General features: G+C 34.9%; 1 protein-coding gene across 2 annotated transcripts in view; it reads left to right on the plus strand.

Annotated features, from left to right (window-relative positions):
• LOC123548064 (uncharacterized) overlaps positions 1-16,093 on the plus strand; it is a 69,040-nt gene that overhangs the window by 12,408 nt on the left and 40,539 nt on the right. The window contains exon 1 of one of the 2 annotated variants that reach the window (XM_045335294.2): positions 1,063-1,472. The exons of the other annotated variant lie outside the window; for it this stretch is intronic. The gene's annotated coding sequence lies outside the window, so the exon portion shown is untranslated. Of the gene's footprint in view, positions 1-1,062; positions 1,473-16,093 lie in introns of those variants that run through there. 2 annotated transcript variants of the gene reach the window in all.

Below are 16,093 nucleotides of genomic sequence, written 5' to 3' on the forward strand. Positions count from 1 at the left end.
AGATAGTTAGTTTATGTAATAGTTACAATGTATTGCGATTTGCCTTGCTTGACCTGGTTGTTCTCGGACTATGCTGCCGAATGGTCTCTTTATAGATTAACTATTACAAAAGTAGCCCTTAAATGCCATGTGGCGGCCGTAAGTTGTTGCTCAAGACTTTGTCTCCATGTTGCTATTATTTTGGGCCTTTAATATAAAGGAAACAATAATATATGAATTTATAAATAAGTTCCCCTTAAGCCGGTGAGAGAGCGTGAGAAGTGTTGCACGTTTCATTACTAAAAAGCAATCGACTTACATTGACTGTTCTAGCTATTTTATTACAGACTTGGTCTAGAAAAAATGATGCATATATACATAATTATATTAAAAGTACATTTCAGAACTAGCATTGCTATGGAAGTTCTATCGGTGTGTGAACATGAATTGATATACTAGGTGATTTTGGTCGCGATACGCGCGATGGCATTTTATTTTGTCAAAAAAAAAACAACACAATCCAGTAGGAACAGGCATGTTCAACGAACACGGCCTGTCGGAACAAAGCATTTTCCTTTTAATTTCGGCAACCCAAATATTCAACTGTCAAATGTTTCTCTTCGGACAAAAAATCAACTGTTTCTCTTTGGTCAAAAAATATTGTCTACGTTAAATACATTCATTGTAAACGTTTTTGGAAGACATATAGACATTTGAGCCGCGCCATGAGAAAACCAACATAGTGGCTTTGCGATCAGCATGGATCCAGGCCAGCCTGCGCTTCCGCGCAGTCTGGTCAGGATCCATGCTGTTCGCTTTCAAAGCCTATTGGAATCAGAGAAACTGTTAGCGAACAGCATGGATGCGCAGGCTGCTCTGGATCCATGCTGGTCGCAAAGCCACTATGTTGGTTTTCTCATTTGTAATATTATCGGCCTATTACGCAGTTAAAATACGCCCAATCTCGTGTACCATTTATCACCAACCACTTAATATAAACATTCTTTCGTAGCTGGATTTGAATTTCTTACTATCGGATTCAGAACGAATTAAGACATTTCAAAACTACAGAAAGAATTACATGTTCCTGGATTATATTTTATCAAACTTTGGCTCTAGTAATATGTCACAAGCAAGTGAATAGTCCATTTCTATTTATATAAAGCACCGATATGGATCATAAAGAAGCGCTTACATGTAACCTATCACACGACAATTTATAACAGTTTATAAATTACCTCATCAGAAAACGACAGTGTAAATCTCTAAAAAGCGGAACTATATTCATTGAAAAATAAGCCTTCTGTAAGAGCACGAATAATCAATAACTATAGAACCTGGCGTTGTCAATGGTCGTGGTGTAACAAATTTCATCGGAACACTTGTGCATGTAACTATCAATCAAAGCAGTTTAAAATCCAGTTTTTGGAGTAAAGCAGTAATTCTAAAGACTTTTCCATACTGGTAAAAATGGATGTTTGGCATATCTGAAGGTATTCGACAATTGTTTACTCAATCAATGTGTAATAATTTATACAAACAGGTATACATAACGTTTATTGATATTTTGACAGGAAAGTAAATTATTACTTATTGAATTATTATGAAAATCTGTGATTACAGAATTATTTGTATTGGAATGTATTCAAACTGTTATAATTGAAAGACAAAAAGATAACGTTTCTTATAAATGTTGGTGTGGATTGTCTACTTAAATAACATTTACTAGATTAAATAATAAAATTAAGACTGATAAACATCCATGAATGATGGCGTATGAACAATTAAAAGTCAGGAAAGCTTAAAAGCGGAAAATATTTCACAAAAGTTATTCTTTTTATCAAATATTCCTCAGCGATTATTTCCTGTAATGAACCGAACTTAACATGTTATGTATAATGCATATGTTTATTGTATAAGACTGTCAGACGTCAAAATATTTATTGGTGTTCCGTCTATATTATCTAAAACATGTACCTGCAATGCTATCTACTATATTTTATGGAATTGTACGTTATGTATTTATTTACTTTGTATTGGAAACTAAACATTTACTATACCTGACACTTGATAGTATACCTTTATAACCTATATTAAAACAATTTTATACGTTTAAACCTATATTATAACAATTTTATATTATTTAAACACAAAGGTCATGATCTATTTTTTATAAATAAAGACCAATTTGATCTGCAAAGAATGTAAGGCTTTGATGCGGCAGTGACTTTTTCCGTCATTATGTATACGAGACTGTGTGGCTGTGTGCGGAGCGATATAATTATCTCACTAGATACTATATCAAAGATAATTGAGCCGCGCCATGAGAAAACCAACATAGTGGGTTTGCGACCAGCATGGATCCAGACCAGCCTGAGCATCCGCGCAGTCTGGTCAGGATCCATGCTGTTCGCTAACAGTTTCTCTAATTGCCATAGGCCTTGAAAGCGAACAGCATGGATCCTGACCAGACTGCGCAGATGCGCAGGCTGGTCTGAATCCATGCTGGTCGCAAACCCACTATGTTGGTTTTCTCATGGCATGACTCAATTATCGTTATCAGTCGTTGTTGTCATTATTTGAGCTTTAGAGGATATATAAAGGATTTTACTTTAATGTAATTTTATATTGAATTAAATAGTGCAATGCAAGGCTCTGCCGAGTATTTTATCATTTGTATTCAACGAGTTTAATAAATGCAATGTGTAAATACACAAATAAAATACTTTTTTATCATGATTGTGTTAGCTTCTTTAACATCTAACGTTTTTCTTTTATTAGCTGTTATAGACAAAGTCAATTTTGGTCAACATCTTCTGTTCTTGAAACAAACCCAACATCAAATGGTAATTTACTAGTATAATTCAATTTTTTACATGGCTTTCTTTCACTGCAGCTACGTTAAACCTGTGATGAATTTCATTTGTATCATGAATTAAAGTTCACACCTAAGACATGTGGTATGTCAGGTGCGACATTTCTGCATGAGCTTATCACTGTTATCTGTAGTTTAGTTAGACCTTGCTGTTTTAGGAAAAATTAAACGTAAGGCGTTTACTGGCATAGTATTAACTTTACTGTCCATTATGTTATAGCTACTTAGGATAACTTGAAGTAATAAGTTAAACCATGTATTGTTACAACACAAACTGTTTGGTCCATGCCCCGAGGATAAAGATATTTAAACTGTTCTTGATAGAGACTCGTTGTAACGTCTTAGTTAGTTTGTGGTAATTTAGGATGTGCCTTCAATGAAGTGGTAAAATCGCGCTCCACTACAATCGTGACTGATGCCAACTATTATATCTTTTTTTTTGACACTGATTCATGGATGTAAGAACCATTTTTACATTGTCTTAAACAGGCGTTGTAACCAGAAAAGAGTTCAACCAAATATCTAAATTCACACTGAGTCTCAGTAATAAAACATAATATACTAATTAGAATAATGTTCCAGACAACTGAGTATAAAATATGCCTTCACTTGGTTTTTATGAAAAATCAAAAATATTTTTCATATCAGGTAAGAGTTTCTGATGTTTTTCCAGTGTCTTACACATGGAGAGAAGGACGACTCTCTCGCTGAAAATTGAAACATTTAAAACAACATTTACGGCGTTATTTTGAATGTTTGATTGAATGCGTCATTCATAAACGCATGCGTAAATTAGTACAAAATGTTTAAACATCATACGTTTCATTTTATTTGTTCTATTACCTAAAGAATATAGTATGCAAAATTCTTCTGTTTAGTTCTTGTTATGGATGCGAATATCCGATTCTCGTATAACTGTTATGGTGGCAAAGTTGTTGTCTCTTTACCGCCAAAACAGTTACCGTTGAGCCGCATAATCGATGTGCAACTGCACCTAGTGAAAGTTACTAACATCCATTTCCGGTGATGTCACCAGTGCAATAACAAGCTTGTTTTATAATCTATGCTGTAAGATTACTTTCGTGCTGTAAATGACATCATTTTATTTGTAGGTACCGTATTTTATCAGCAGATGGAAATATCTGTCTTTCGGATAATGTTTTTGGTAACTCGACAGAGCTTCGTTTTCACTGGGTCGGACATCAACTCCATAGCTAAAACATGAAATATTGTTCTATGAAACCACTTTAACCTGTGACTACTTAAGACACATTATAAACAATTTATACATATCTTGCTTGTAAGAAACTTGTTGATAATAAAGCAAAAGCAGGAAGAGTACATCCGTCAAAGTACATGTACAAATGAGCCGTGCCATGGGAAAACCAACATAGTGGCTTTGCGACCAGCATGGATCCACACCAGCCTGCGCATCCGCGCAGTCTGGTCAGGATCCATGCTGTTCGCTAACAGTTTCTCCAATTCCAATAGGCTTTAAAAGCGAACAGCATGGAGCCTGTGCAGACTGCGCGGATGCGCAGGCTGGTCTGGATCCATGCTGGTCGCAAACCCACTATGTTGGTTTTCTCATGGCACGGCTCAAATAATGTAGAACCCGTCCGCTTAGCTCAATAGGGAGAGCGCCGATCTACGGATCGCGTAGTCGTGAGTTCGCTTTTCCGTGGCGACTTGATAAAAGACATTGTTTCTGAAACTGAAACTGATGAATTTGATTAAACACCTATTACTATACAATGACATATTCGATGGCGCTGTATATTTAAAAATATAAATGATGAAATGTTAACACTCACAAAAACTTAAAAAATAACACCTGCTGTTATCGCCTATAAGACAATAATTAAAAAATTTAAGACTATGCCATGAATTCTCTGAAATAGAGTGTCTTAAGATTTTTTTGAATGTATCAAGTGGTTTACTTTTTCGTAATTCTAACAGCAGTTTATTCCACAGTTTTGGACCAATAGTACAGAAACTTCTATCATTAAATGTTTTGCACTTGTTGTATGGAACAACAAAACGTCATTCTGAATTTTCTGACGATCTCAATCTTATCTACTAGGAACATATTCTGTAAGCAATTCATACAAAGGTGCTCTACCAATGTGACAGCTATACATGAAAGAAAGTATCTTAAACTTTCACCGGCAACCAATGTAAGTCATACAATGGTTGTTTGGAACTGTTAAATTTCCTCCTGTTAAGTATAAGATTTGCACCCATGTTTTGAATACGTTGCATCTCACGCACCTCACCGTTAGCTACACCATACAGCATGGCATTGCAGTAATCCAGATGTGAAATAACTAGAGACAAAACTAAATTTTCAATGGCTGCTTTTGTTAAATGATTTTCGGATGTTCTTAATTCGAACGTAATTCAACATGGCTGTACGACATTTGCGATTTGCATGACCTTTTTCGTCTGAAATTATTCGTCCTCCACCTCTGATTCATGTGGGGAAGTTGGCAGTTACTTGCGGAGAACAGGTTTGTACTGGTACAGAATCCAGGAACACTGGTTAGGTGCCCGCCGTTAGATAACTGAAATACTGTTGAAAAAAATGGCGTTAAACCCATAACAAAGAAATAATCTAAAGTAGTTGAGAAGAATTGACCGTAATACCGTATACATTTTTATACGATTTAACAATTAACGTCAAACATGAAATACTGAATAAACATTTCGCAGACATCTGTGGAAAGTTACAAATCATAATTATAGCATGTCATGACGGACGCAAATAAAACTGAACTTCTGACATTACTTCTATACTGTATAAAGGGGCTAGTAGACCTTTATCATGGACACGGACATGGAAATGTAAATGTAAACTTACTCTGTACAGCGGTCAAATTTGAGGGGTTTTCTCAAACATATTATTGGAATCATGGTAACCTATTGTACTTAGTGTGTATCGAGAATATGTATAATTATAATTACAGCGCATCGTCTTTTAAATTGTGTAGAGGTAAAGTTTAATCCTGTAAAGTTGCATGCTGTACATACTTACAAAAACAGTGATCTTTGACGTATTTGTAACTGTTTGGGAAAGGATGGGGTGCTCTCAATCTGACTAAAGTACTTGATCTTCTAAACGAAGATCTGAGAACGACCCATTCACATTCGTCTTCTGTATATTTTGGATTTCCAAGATTGCTATTTTTATTTTCGCAAATCTATTTTTGTTTGAACCAATCAGACAACTTGTTCGAAAGTCAAAGAGTAAGAAAAATTTGCAGTTAAACCAGGGCTCGAACCCGGGACCTCTCGCTTACAGAGCAAGAGCGCTACCGACAGAGCTAACCGGCTATCTGACATTTTTCTACATAAAAATAGTTAATATCAAATACCAAGGCTTTTTAAAGCTTGCAGAATGTTGTAAGTTAACTTTTAATTGGCTAGCGGAAGGGTTGTCAGAACGAGGCCATCAATAGCTCGTTGCCAGATCCTATGCGTAGCGTAATAGGAGATGTACTTTAGTCAGATTGGGGTGCTCTAAAACAACTAAAAGATACACAAGGAATTAAAAAAGAAAGGAATATGAATAGAAATTACAAAGATAACTGACGGTCGGTGTAGGAGTGTAATTTGGTGGTTTAACGATATGGGTGTTTGGGACAATACTTAAAAAATAGAACAACATAAAACTTATTTGTTTGTTGTCTCATGTTTTGGTAGTCAGGGTGTAAGAGTCAGAGGGATGGAGGAAGATAGATATTTAGAAACAATATCAGCTATAACATGACCTGTAAAACGGAAGTTAAGTTTTGCAATATATTCCACTCCGGTTGGTAAAATATTGGTATTTCACAGAAACAGTACCTATTTATTTCAGAAGCTTACTTTATTATAAAATAAATAATGTCGTTTAATGTTTGTTCTTACTTGCCTATTTGCACTTTTGAGATACGAGATGAAGCCATTGCCAGTTGTACAGGCGTAAAGAGTTGGAGCATATCAGAAATTTATCCTTTAACAAGACCAGTCCTTAAGAAATGATGCTTTTTTATTATAGTGATTGTAGTAAGAAGGCATTAAGAAGGTTGACTTAAACATTGAACCAACACTTTTACAAAATATAAGGTTTAATGATTATAGGGGCAGTTACTAGAAAAATTTAGAAGATGGCCAACTTTGACCCGAGAGCAAAGAGCAAAACCGACACAGACGTCGGTGTGAATACATATTATAGAAATCCTTATTCGCTTAACTTGATTGAGCTTAATTACAGTAAATGACAACGAGATGTTATGAAAAAAAACTTTGTTTATACGCAGCTTTCTAATATAGAAAGGCTTGGATATAAATGGGGTAGCTGCTTGTTTGTTACTGAAAATAGAAAAATGGTTTTCGGTCAAGAGTTTAGAATGACATATTATCACCAAACATGAGAAATAACATAGTTAAAAAACACCAGCTTGCAATTACATTAGAGCTGTTTGGATCAAAGTTCAAAGTTGCTGTATCTAAATTAATAGATAATGTTCTGCCATAAACTATACTTATTTGAGTGAAAAGACCTAGTAATGGTCTGTTTGAGTTGAGGTCAGAATTGTTTTACCTATACAAAAAAACCCAAACACCTACCAATGAATTTAGTTCAAAATGTATTTACTGCCACTACGATGAACGCGTTGCTTGCCGATAGGCTGTCAAAATAATTCTTAAAAATTTCAAAAGTAAAACATGTTATTTTATCAAATGGCAGACAATAAATAAAAGTACAGGTATGTGACGTTTGATTAAACTGAACATGGTATTTTTTTCATCTGATGTATATGTAGATATAATGTGTTCGTCTGAGTTCTCCTTGTGGATAAGATTTATTCGCAGCAGAGGACAGCACTGCCAAGAATTATAAAGATATGTTGTGCCTTGATAATTATAATTACGCGAAAAGCTTTATTATATTAATATCTTAAAAAAAAAACGAACTCCTGTGGTTACATTTTTTGTGTTTTGAGAAAACCCCCAGATATTGACCATAGTACATAGTACGATTACATTGTCCGTGTCCGTTATAAAGGTCTAATACTGTCAAATCATATTGACATAGGTTAGTTCATTGGTGTGTAGCATCGAATATAACGCCTCCGTTAAGATTGTTCGATTAGCAAACCTTCTATTAACGTACGCATGTTTTCCCGTAACATTTAAAATTTGGAGTGTTTGTATATAATTGTATTCAATAATAAATAATATTTGTTGTCTAACCCATTGATGCATATATGCTTTCTCCACGGCTTTTATCGATAACAGTTGTGATCTCGGGAAAGAACTCACAGTTTATTAATAAGGAATGTCACTGTTTTTTTATTTGACAAATATGTTACAAACGAAACTCCATAAATTTCTCAACATGAAATGAATAACAAGATGTTTTCGATCGCAGTGCGATGTATAGGTTCAATCAAACGATGTTACGGTCTCGGCATTACGTTAGCACTTCCTTATTTACGTCTGTAGAGTGACTACATTAAATGTCTTGATCTACATAGTTTATGCTGAATGTGTCCTTTGTCAAGAAGAATAGATTAATGATATATAATTCTTCCAAGAGGATTAGAAATCATTTAGTAACAATTTCCAAATTAGGAGGACAATTTATGCATTGTCAGTAGCATTTTCTAACAGTTAAATACATCTTTGGCTGTTTTAATTGACAGTAAGACATTAATCAGGTTCTGAAATCAGCACGTGGCTGTTCTTGTCTGGTCTAATACAGCAGAAGATCTGCGTCACTCTGCTGCTGACAACATTTATTTATATCGGTTTCGATGAAAGAATTATCTTTTCATTTCAATGTTATGTATAATATGGAGCCTAACCATCTTCAAAATTTTCACTTTTTTCAGGCCTCTAACAACGCGTTTGAGACCGATATGATTGTGAATTTATGATAAAATATTGAAATACTTGTCAACTGAAATCGGTTTTACAGCTAGGGCCTAGTCAATCTACAGACCTATTAATTTCCAAGCTTTCTACTTTAGAAGGAGAAAAGGAAAAGAAATGAGACAGACAGACAGACATAATTTATTATGTGATGTGATACTTAATACAATCCATCTAAACGTACGAGTAATGCAATTTTCTGTTTATATGCATTCTTTCAGCACGCCTACTGATACTGATGCTTTATCTGAACATGTCTGGATCAGACATTTAATGTTAATCTATATTGAGAAATGCAGTAAACTGTATTGGTGCTCGTATGTTATTATTTCTACTTCTAATGCAGAATTCATGTTAAACATCAGCTCTTTTATCCATAACATTGTTTTGATACTATCTGACAAATCCCAAACAAATAATGATCTTTCTATGTGGTATTGCATGTAATGCAAAAGTGAAGTGGTGCTCGTTTTTCTTTTACATGCATGCAAACTGTAAAGAGTGAGAATGTTATTAATTCCTCTGTTTCGTACTTCCCTTTTTACCAAATCCACAATGTTTTGTTTTTTTCATATCAATGTTTGACATAAGAGATAATGGATGAATGCATGCCTATCTGATTCAGTTAGAGTTTAAAAAGGAGAATGTCACCATTAACATTTCAATATGTGATTTATATCAACCTTTTGCAGAATCTGTTTTACGTCAGTTTTATTATACGTTGTTTTAAATGTTCTGTTATCCAAATTACGTAATTTATTATATGTCTTTTTTTAGTAAAGTAAACTTTCAAAGAAGATATACAAAAACTATTAAGGTCAGATATGTAATAGGTCAAACAACGTTATAAGAACGCAGCTCAGTCAAACCAAAACCCTACAACAGTGTAGGTATGGTTGTGACCATAAACACAGCAAAACATAGACAAAGTAAAAGTTTAACAAACGTACAATGATTACAAACGCACGAGTAAATGAGCATCAGGACTTCATTGAAACCAGCAGTTGAAAAAAAACAACTTTGTAGTTCAACAAAACGGCGCGAAATATAAAACATAGAAATGCTCTTGTAAATGATTATAAAAGGAACATATAACGAATCATAAACGCATTTATTTAATGCCCTTGCAAAAGGCAGAGCAACAAGAAAACATCGTAAAGCACTCCATTACAGTGTGGTGGACGGCCCTGGTTTGATGTGCTCTGTGCTTTCAAGAATTCTATGTGTAATTCAGCTTTAAAAATTTTGAGAACATGTTTAGAGAACTTAAAGGTCAATGGGAATTTTAGCATATCATATATGTACAAGTTTGGGGTCAGACACACATTATAGTCTATTATGCTTTGAATAGCTTGACGACCATTCACCAGTAACACAAACATCACTAACTCTTCTACAACTACGAACTGCTTTGACAACACCAATAATAACACCATCTCAGACTACTACAACTACTACTAAACATGAGTTGAATGAATTACTATTTTACCGCGGTTCATTTAAAAACGTTGGCATTGAATATAAGTCTGAATAGTACGCTTTTTATCATGACGAAAAGACTTATTGTTACTTTTTGGATTTTTCAACATGTGGAAACAGCGATTTCACTCTAATAAAAACATCGCGAGGCTTGTTTCTGTAAACATAGTACTAAATCTCGACCTATATATACTCGATATATATCTAAAATACTAACAGGCCCATGATCAAGATATATATATTCTGCAATAAAAATTGGTTGACGCGCAGTCTGATTAGAGAACACTATAGACCGAACAGGGAGCGCAATGATGTCAATTATGCTGTCAGATTGCTGTATGACGTCCGGTTCATTACTACTATTAAAATATATCAATAAGCATGTAGGAATGAAACCAATCTGCGAATGTGAATATTGAACCGTCATGAATCAGTCGAAAGACAACTGGAAGGTCTTGATTATTTGATAAATTAAATTTCCTCAGAATGTAGCTAAATTGTTAACAGTTATATAGTAATAATATAACTTACTTAGTTCAAAAGTTCATGTTATACTCAGGAAGAGCTTCTTCCGAAATCTTAAAATCTATTATGGAGAGAAATTTGTACGAAAGAATGGACCGTGTGAATTCTGCCATATATAGTATGTATTTGATAAATAAAGTTAAATGCTAAATCATTTCATATAGTCTAAGAACAATACATGTTTGACTAACAAAAGATGTATCTATATATCTTTTTAACCAACAACACCAGTCTTTAAAATATATGCACTAGCTGAGAATCTTTTTATTTTATATTATTGACGACTGTTATCATGGTGTTGACATATGTAAAATCTTATACATCCAGTATTATTAACAACTTACAAATATACTTCCGTAGGTGGATTTCAGTTTCTAATTATTGTATTCAGAATGTATTTAAAGATTTGATACATACGGAATAATATCACTGTAACACATGACATTGTAACACATGACATGATCAAACTTTAGCTTTTGCGCTAAGTCAATGGTCACTTGGTATTGAATATAGAAATTCGTAAATGTCTACGGTATAAAATTAGCATATTGTCTACTATTCTGCCACCCTATCAAAAACTAAACTTTATGAAAAATTATTAATTACAGGGTATATAGAAATCTTAAAAGCGGAACTTATATTTATGGTGAAATTGACCTATTGGCACTACCAGTCAATAACGACAGAAACGATTGATTATTGTAAACGTAGATGCCACATTGATTTATGCAATGATTCAATTAGAGTCTAAGTCCGCTAAGTTATTAATACACTTTTTCAGTAAATTACTTTTACTAAACTGGAATTAGTTTTGATACTATCAGATGTTTCGTGTGCCATTCACGATTTAAGTCTCTGATCCTTTTCATGTCCTGCTTATTCTATTTCTTACTCCCCTTCTTTATCACTGCCTATTCAGTAACTCAGCTTGCCCTGGCTAAGTTTTGCCCCACCACTTCTAGAAATAGTCTTGCAGTAATCAAAGGATACTTCAGGAATATGTATTACTTGTTTCCTTTTGACAAGGGTTAGTCACTTATGGTTTATTGTCTTTACTCCTGGCGGTATCCTAATGAGGCTGGAGACACATATTGCTACGAATGGCTACTCCCTTCCTGTAAGTAATGTTGGGCATCTTTTTTTATGTAAGAATTGCATCTGTTTGAATCTCGAATGATCTGTCATAGATGCCCCTCGCACTTTTTGCTTTCGCTGTACATGATTTGGTGTTTGTGCTTATTCTATAACACGTTTTCTGTCTTTTCTGCACTCAGCAAACGTTTCTCTGTCCTGGAAAGATGCACACGTGTGTGCTGTTTTCAAGAAAGGCGGCTCCTCTCTCAAACGACTATCGGCCTATATCCCTTCTCAGCTGTGTAGAAAAAGTGTTTGAAAAAGGTTTATTTAAACATATTTACAATCACCTTCATGGCACAAATTTTCTCACCCCGGTGCAGTCTGGTTTCTTACCCGGCCACTCCACTGTCAGTCAGTTGACCTTTCTCTACAATACATTTTGCAAAGCTCTAGATAAAGGCCTTGAGGTAATGGCTGTCTTTTTTGACATCAGCAAAGCTTTTGACAAGGTTAGGCACAAAGGTCTTCTTGTAAAACTACAAAATGCAGGTATTACTGGATCTTTACTTGAATGGTTTTCAAACTATCTTTTCAATAGACGCCAACGGGTTATCCTTCCTGGGACCTCTTCTACTTGGAAAGGTATTGGTGCTGGTGTCCCCCAAGGATCTATTCTTGGGCCTCTTTTGTTCTTGGATTTTATTAATGACATTGTAGTTGACATTGGCAGTGAGGTCAGTTTGTTTCCTGATGATACTAGCCTTTATATTATTGTTGACCAACCTGAACAGGCAACTCAGTTACTACAGACGGACATCCAGAATATATCCAGATGGGCCAATACATGGTTAGTACAGTTCAACCCTGCAAAATCTGAGTCTTTACTGTTTTCTCGCAAAGCAAATCAACATTTACATCTACCCCTCTTTATGGCAGGACTCCAGATTCCTGAGGTTTCCTATCATCAACATCTTGGTGTCACTCTGTCAAATGATTGTAAATGGCATCATCATATCAACTACATAACATGCAAGGCTTGGAAAAGGGTTCATGTTATGCGCAAGCTGAAAATGGTCTTAGATCGAAGATCTCTTGAAACAATATACTTTTCCTTTATACGACCGATTTTGGAATATGCAGATGTAAACTGGAACAACTGCACAGGATATGAAAAGGAACAACTTGACAAAATTGAAAATGAGTGTGCCAGAATCGTAACTAGAGCCACCAAGCTAGTATCACTGCATGACTTAAGACTAGAGGTGAATTGGAGGACGCTTGAAGATAGAAGGCGCGATCACAGAATTATCATGTTTTTCCAAATGTGCAGAGGCACTGCTCCTTTGTATCTGATCAGTCTCGTCCCGCCAGTCGTTAATTCAGTTTCCAACTGAAGCCTTCACAATTCCGGTGATCTCCGCTCAGTGGCATCTCGCACTTCCCAATACTTCAATTCCTTTCTTCCTTTGACTGTGCGCGAATGGAACGATCTTTCGGATGACATCAGAAATGCACCGTCGCTTAGTGTGTTAAAGAGGCGTCTTAAGGCCGATCAACGTCAAACTCCCTCTTATTATTACTGTGGAAGTAGAAAAGCACAATTTCTTCATGTTAGACTTCGTATGAAATGCAGTGGTCTTAATTATCATCTGTTCTTACGAAATATTGTTAACTCTCCGCTTTGTCATTGCGGACAACCAGAGACCAGCTCACATTTTTTTGCTTGAATGTAGACTGTATTACTTTCCTCGGCATGTAATGTTAACTTCTGTTGGTAATTTCACCCAGTCTATCACTGTTAACATCTTACTTTATGGTAATACTTTTCTGTCTGATACTAACAACAGACAAATCTTCACATCTGTCCAACAATTTATCCTTAGAAGCCATAGGTTTACTTGACTTGTGATCTGAACCCAGTACTGTTTTACACTGTCATTATCTCCAGACAACAAGACTGTTATGCATATAAAGCTAGGAGTGGTTTGGGGCAGCTGAACATTTCCTCTACATATTTTCCTCCTTCCCTTTTCATTCTAGTGAATATAGTTTTTCTATGCACTATTTCATACTGTAACCTTTATGGTTACCTAATTTTGATAAAATATTCTAAATACTAAAAAAAGCAATGTACTACTACTTTTATTTCATCTTTACCCTCCATTTTGAGCATTTTGTTGTTTTTCCCCCTTTTTTTTGGTTTTTCATTTTGCTTCTTCCTTTTCATGAATAACTAAGAATGTGTTACACATTACTATAACAGCCATCCATAGTATTGTAAATATTATCTTTCCGGAGGTTGACTTGATAAGTATTTCAATACTTCCGTCAATATCCTATTGCTTGTGTTGTTATGTCTGTCTGTATGTGTATGAATGTATCTTGTGTTACATTTGCAATAAAATATTCTTAAACTAAACGGACTCTCTCACTGGTAGTGTAACAGATTTCTTTACGTGTTTCGGCAAACAACAATCAAAACAAATGAAAGTAACAAACTGAATGACTTGTTAGGACTTTAAATATTACTAGATATGGGGTATGTCTGAAGGTATTTACATGTTATGGTCTCAGTGGGTGAAAGCTGTTTATTGTTCATTAGTTTTGTCTTGTTAACAAAGTTAATTCTATCTTAAATTACGTCTCTTCGAAAAAGAAACGCTATATTGTTTTAAAACTATTCGTCCGAGTGGGAGTCACAAAAGCGCATGATAACCTTCAAACCCGCTGGTAGGATTTCGACAAAATTTTTACAGCAATGATATATTTAAGTTTAATTGCGCATATCGTCGGTACATCGGCTTAACTATTAATTTTGTTATGGCGCCTTCAATGGCTTTTCTTGATAAAAATGTGTCCGAGGTATTTCTTCTATATTTTAGGTAAAATATGAACGGCATTTCATAGAGGGTTTAATACGCCTTAGCATATTTTACGGGTTTTACGACTGGATGTATTTTCACTGCGAGTTCTGTGCCACTTTCCCATACGTTTATGTTCACCTTCTATATTTTTTTTAGTTCTGATACCTTTAGTTACATTTTTAAAAAACGCACAAACTACCGTTATGTGGTGAATTAATGTTTAGTGATGTTTTACACAAACTGAACTTATCAATTTATCATGTCTTTACAATGCCGAATCATGGTGAAGAGATTAACCGACAATCCTTCGTAGCTGCTAAAGACATGCTGTCACATTTTCCTTACCTTTTGTCAGTTAAAGACGTGTCTTCAAAGAAAGGAAATAAATCACGACCTACCGATATGCAAATGACAGCTTTAAGACGATTTGAACAATTTTTGGACGAAGTCCTTAATATAAGAACCATCTTGATGTTGCCTTCCGCAGCCTTTTGCCAGGTTTAAATCGTTTGTGTGTTGTATGTTTAATCAAATAAAAGCATGTACATTCAGGAGATTTAGTAACATTCCAAATGGAATTATTCCCTGTATAAGATAGTTTGATTGTAGGTTTAAGGCTGTTAATGAGAGGAATTTGAATTCTTGCATACGTTGAACGAGTTAACGTGTTTTCATCGGTGCTGGAAAAACTCGTCTTACACCGCTCCCCCCCCCCCACCCCACCCAACTGCGTATGATGATTCTTGTACAGAAACTGTAAATCTTGATTTTGAACACATTACACTGTGTAAATGATGTATGTTATACAACAACGTCAAATTATATTGTACACAATCACGTCTTGTCAAGAATCGACGTATTCGAGTTTAAGGTTGATTTCAATTGTCAAGGGTTTGTTTTATATCAATAATTATATTAAGGTAGAATCCGCCACCTTCCTTTTTAAACGGACTGTTATTTTTACAAATTAAGGTTGACAAGATGTCCGACGGATTGGTACTTTTTTCCAGTTTCCGTTATTCTCCATTTTTCAGCTGTAAATCTTCAAACATGACCACTAACGTCATTTTTTTTTTCAACTGAAAAAATGGCGTTTGTGTTCATGGCAGCAAAATGGAGAATAACTGAAAACTAAAAACATACCAGTTTGTCGGAAATATCGTCAGTTTTAATTTGTGAACATTTCATTACTGTCCGGTGGCATATTCTACATTAAATTAATGGCTATGAAGTTTTACACATTTTTTTGTAATGAGATGTCAATTTTAGGGTTGGTATTTGCTTAATCTGTATGGATTTTTGTCAACATTCATCAGTCCCTTCTTAACTGTTGCATGTGATAACATCTTTCTGCACAGAAACAACGGGTTAAGCT

Source organism: Mercenaria mercenaria, chromosome 9, assembly GCF_021730395.1.
Source record: "Mercenaria mercenaria strain notata chromosome 9, MADL_Memer_1, whole genome shotgun sequence".
In the NCBI taxonomy this organism is placed as follows: Eukaryota; Metazoa; Mollusca; class Bivalvia; order Venerida; family Veneridae; genus Mercenaria; species Mercenaria mercenaria.